The sequence below is a fragment of the Arachis ipaensis genome, chromosome B9, assembly GCF_059453495.1.
Source record: "Arachis ipaensis isolate K30076 ecotype BB chromosome B9, ASM5945349v1, whole genome shotgun sequence".
NCBI lineage: Eukaryota > Viridiplantae > Streptophyta > Magnoliopsida > Fabales > Fabaceae > Arachis > Arachis ipaensis.
Genome location: NC_142444.1, coordinates 107,629,086 through 107,633,884, shown reverse-complemented (window position 1 = coordinate 107,633,884; position 4,799 = coordinate 107,629,086). Strand labels below are relative to the sequence as shown.

The 4,799-nt window shown below is 40.5% G+C and overlaps 1 non-coding gene across 1 annotated transcript; it reads left to right on the top strand.

Moving 5' to 3' along the window:
• The first annotated feature begins 1,352 nt into the window (after positions 1-1,352).
• Positions 1,353-1,459, top strand: LOC148545822 (small nucleolar RNA R71). Its single transcript, XR_015901490.1, has one exon. It is a non-coding gene; the product is annotated as a small nucleolar RNA R71 (small nucleolar RNA).
• The last annotated feature ends 3,340 nt before the right edge of the window (positions 1,460-4,799 follow it).

The window sequence follows — 4,799 nt, the reverse complement described above, 5'->3', positions numbered from 1 at the left end:
CCAGGGATAAGGGCATTAAGTTGATGCTTGCTCCCAAATCATAGAGTGCTTTATCAAACATTGTTTTTCCTATAGCACAGGGGATGTGAAAACTCCCTGGGTCCTTTCTTTTTGTAGGCAACTCTGGTTGAATGAGGGCGCTGCACTCCTTGTTCATTACTATAGTTTGGCCTCCTTTGAGTGAGCTTTTCCTGGGAAGCAGTTCCTTCATATACTTGATATATGCAGGCATTTGTTGGATGGTCTTGATGAATGGTATGTTGATATGCAGAGATGCAAACAAGTCAAGAAATCTTGAGTATATTCTCTTCTCAACAGCACCATTGAGTCATTGGGGAAAGGGTGCATAAAGTCTCAGCAGCTCCTGTTGTGAGAGTTCTGGTTCTTGGTGATCTTTTTCCTCCTTCTCTGTTGAGGTATCTCCAGGTTGTTCTGCCGACTTGTTTGGCTTGTCCTCAGTCTTCTTATCACTTATAGTGACCATCCTACAATCTTCCCATCTTACTTTCTTTGTTTCACCTCTCGGATTCTTCTCTGTGTCGCTTGGGAATCTATCTGTAGGTTTGGGAATCTGCTCAGAGAGATACCCCACTTGGGATTCCAACCTCTTGATTGTGTCTCCCTGGTTCTTGAAATTGGCTCGCACTTCCTCCTTGAATACCTTGTTGTCTTAAATCTCTTTGCCTATGCCTTCAAGTAGATTCTCAATCCTTGAGAGTCTGTCATCAAATGATGGTAGATTGGGATTAGAGGTGGAAGGATGAGGATGGTTATTTTGGCCTAGGTAAAGGTGTTGAGAGGGTTGGTTATGTGGGTGCTGATATGGTCTAGATGTGAAATGTTGGTGGGCTGCATTGTTGTTGGGATTTGAAGGTCTTTGATATGGGCCTTGGTCTTGTTGATTTCCCCACCCAAAGTTTGGGTGATTCCTCCATCCAGGGTTATAGGTCTTAGAGTATGGATCATGGTTTTGCCTAGGTGAATTCCCAATGTAGTTGGCTTGCTCCTGACTACTCTCTGCTTCTTCATTCACTCCTTCTTGGGTTGTTGATGAAGTAGTGATTGCTGCTACTTGGTTCCTCTCCATCTTCTTGGTGAGGTCAGCCAGCTGCTGGGTAATAAGCTTGTTTTGGGCCAGCAGAGCATCTACATTGTTTAGCTCTATTACTCATCTAATGTTGCCTCTTTCAGAAGTATAGAAGTAATCATTCTCTGTTAATGTTTCAATGACATCTATGGCTTCCACAATGGTCTTCTTCTTGTTCAAAGATCTTCCGGATGAATGGTCTACTTCCTTCTTTGATTCATATGACAGGCCTTCATAGAAAATGTGCAGATGCACCCATTCGTTGAACATATCAGGTGGACACCTCCTTGTCAGGTCCTTAAACCCCTCCCATGCTTCATAAACAGTCTCACCATCTTGTTGCCTGAAAGTTTGGACCTCAGCTCTCAGCCTATTGATTTATTGAGGAGGGTAAAATCTTGCTAAGAATTTGTTTACCACATCTTCCCAGGTTGTCAAGCTCTCCTTCGGGAAAGACTCCAGCCACTTGGCTACCTTATCCTTGAGTGAGAATGGAAATAAGAGCAGTCTATAGGCGTCAGGATGAACACCATTAGACTTCACTGTGTCACATATTCTCAGGAAGGTGGTTAGATGTTGATTGGGGTCTTCTTGGACACTTCCTCCGAACGAACAGTTGTTCTGAACAAGGGTGATGAGCTGTGGTTTTAGTTCAAAATTGTTGGCATGGATGGCTGGCTTTTGAATGCTACTTCCACAGTTTCCTGGGTTTGGATTGATGTAAGAGCCTAAAACTCTTTTATCCTCCCCAGCATGATTTGCTCGACCTCCTCTGCCATGGTTGTGAGCCTCTTCTTCATGATGGTTTCCCATGTTTTCTTCCATGTTTGGTTCAAAGTATTCCTCCTTTTCCTCGGCACCAACCACTCATTTTCCTCTTGCTTCACTCCTTAATCTAAAGAAGGTTCTCTCAGGTTCAGAATCAAAGAAAGTTGAAGCCCCGCTTCTTCTCCCTATCATACAACCAACAAAGCACAAGTAAGGAAAATAAATGCAGAAAGTATTCTGTTAGAGTTACTATTAGTGTGAGTGATCCAATATATCAAATAGTTAGTGGGTTAGTGAACTGAATTGTAAATAACAAAGAAAATTGAAAAAGTAGGGGGAAGGGAAGAAATTAACCAGAACTGAAAGTAAATTACTCAAACAGAAAATTAAATCAAACAAAACAAAAATGCTCAATCTAGTTATCTTACAAATTTAATCATTGTTGATGCACAATCAATCCCCGGCAACGGCGCCATAAACTTGATGCACGGAAAACTTGTCTCATAACAAATTTCCTTCGGCAAGTGTACCGAATTTGTCGACAACTAAAAACTCACAATAGAGTGAGGTCGAATCCCACAGGGATTGATTGATCAAGCAACTTTAATTAGAGGAATGTTCTAGTTGAGCGAATCAAAATTTCAGTTGAGAATTGCAGAAAATTAAATGGCGGTAAAGTAAATAATAGAAAAGTAAATGCTAGAAATAAAGAGCAGAATGTAGATGACGGAAAGTAAATTGTAGAATCTTAAATGGAAATGGGTAATTGCTCATAAAAGTAAATGACAGAAATTAAAGAGAATGGGTAAGATCAGAAATGGGGAGTTCATTGGGCTCAGGAGATGTTGCATTCTCCGGATCAATTTCATTTTCATCTCTTCCTCAATCAATGCACTCATTGATCTCCTTGGCAATCTTAAGTGATCGAATTACAATTCCTTGTAATTCAATCTCTCAAATCTTGATCAATAGCCAATTCCTTGGTCAATTGCTCATGAGAAGAGATGAAGTATGGTCACTGATTATACCACATGCATTTTCCAAATCAAGTGTTGAGAGGATTATAGTCACATATCCATCCAAACCCAATTTGGTCCAGCATGAGAAAGCATTTCTAGCATGATCTCTTCATTCTTCTTTCAAGGTTCAGAAGAGATCCAAGTTTGAATAGCTTCTTTCCCAAGATAACTACCCAATTGGATGAAGATCGAAAGCTTTCAAGTAAAATCAAGAGAAAAGGTAGAAGAAGAATAATGAAAACTAGTATTGATCCATCAAATTACAACAGAGCTCCCTAACCCAATGAAAGAGGTTTAGTTGTTCATAGCTCTGGAAAATGAAAACAAAGATGGAGAATACATGATGAAACTAGAAGTGCAGAGAAAGTAAAATACAGAGAGTAATTCTATGCCCAGAGGCTCCCTATAATTTCCAACTCCCCTTTTAATTCAAAGCTACTCCTATATATACTACACTTCTGATCTTCTAGTTGGCTCTTCAAGTCTTGGGTATGGACCTTTGAATCTTGAGTTTGAAGCAGTTATCTTCTTCATTGGGCTTAGTTTTACTTGCAGAGAGAAAGTGTGAAGTGGGCAGAGACTTTAGCTCAGGACATTAGTGGTGTTAACATTTAAGTGGAAATGTGGGTTCGAGAACGTTAGTGACAATCACCTTTTTCACTAACGTTCCTCACCAAAGTAAGAGCCACGTTAACTCCAACGTTAGTGGCACAAATGTTGCTACTAACGTTACCTCTTTGTCCTTCGCACACGTTATTGGGACTTACCTTTCCCAATAATATTGAGAAGTCTCCCCCTTTCCTACGTTAGAGTCCACGTTAACTTAGTTAACGTGGCTCTTTTAACGTAGGCTTGCCAACCTTCAAGAACGTTAGTGACACTTACCTTTGTCACTAACGTTCCAATGTGCCCCTATTTCTCACGTTAGAGTCCACGTTAACTAGGTTAACGTGGCTTCTAACGTGGCCATGCTAGCCATCTCCAACGTTAGTGACAAAGTTGAGTGTCACTAACGTTGGCTCATCATTCCCTTATCCACGTTAGCTTCCACGTTAACTAAGTTAACGTGGGAGTTAACATGGCTCACAGTGGCTTGTGTGGGTTCATTCCAACGTTAGTGACAATGTTAGGTGTCACTAACGTTGGCGATCACATTCTTGCTTCACGTTAACTTCCACGTTAACTAAGTTAACGTGGGAGTTAACGTGGCTTATCGAGGCTTGGCCAACATTAGTGACAAAGGTGAATGTCACTAACGTTGGCTTCTCTCTTGCTTTTTAATGTTAGAGCCCATGTTAACTAAGTTAACGTGGTTCTTAACGTGGCCACTTATGAGCTTGGTCCAACATTAGTGACAAAGGTAAGTGTCACTAACGTTGGCTCCATTTCCTTTCCTCCACGTTAGAGTTCACGTTAACTAAGTTAACGTGAACTCTAACGTGGGCAATGATGGCTTTGAGAGCGTTATTGGCAATTACTTTTCTCATTAACTTTGCAAGTTACTCCTATTCCACGTTAGGAGTTACGTTAATTAGATTAACGTGGCTGCTAACGTGGTTCTTCCTTGCTTCCTTTGTCCTGAAATCAAGCAATAGAGTGCATCAAAGTTCTAGTCCAAGTCATGGGAAGTACAACATCCAATTTGTTATTAAATTCATGCAAAATCCTCATGAAATCATGTAAAGTGCACAATGTATGCTTGAATCAAGATGTAAGTGAATATCTACCCAAAACTAGCTTATTTTCTAAGAAAATGCATGAAACTACCCTAAAAACAGTAAAGAAAAGGTCAGTGAAACTAGCCAAAATGCCCTGGCATCAGAAACATAAAACCATGCTTGAAATTCTTTCTCACACTTGAATAGAATCTGGGTTTTGGTGTTTGGATATGGTGATATATAATCCTCCCTCTACTTGGACCTAGG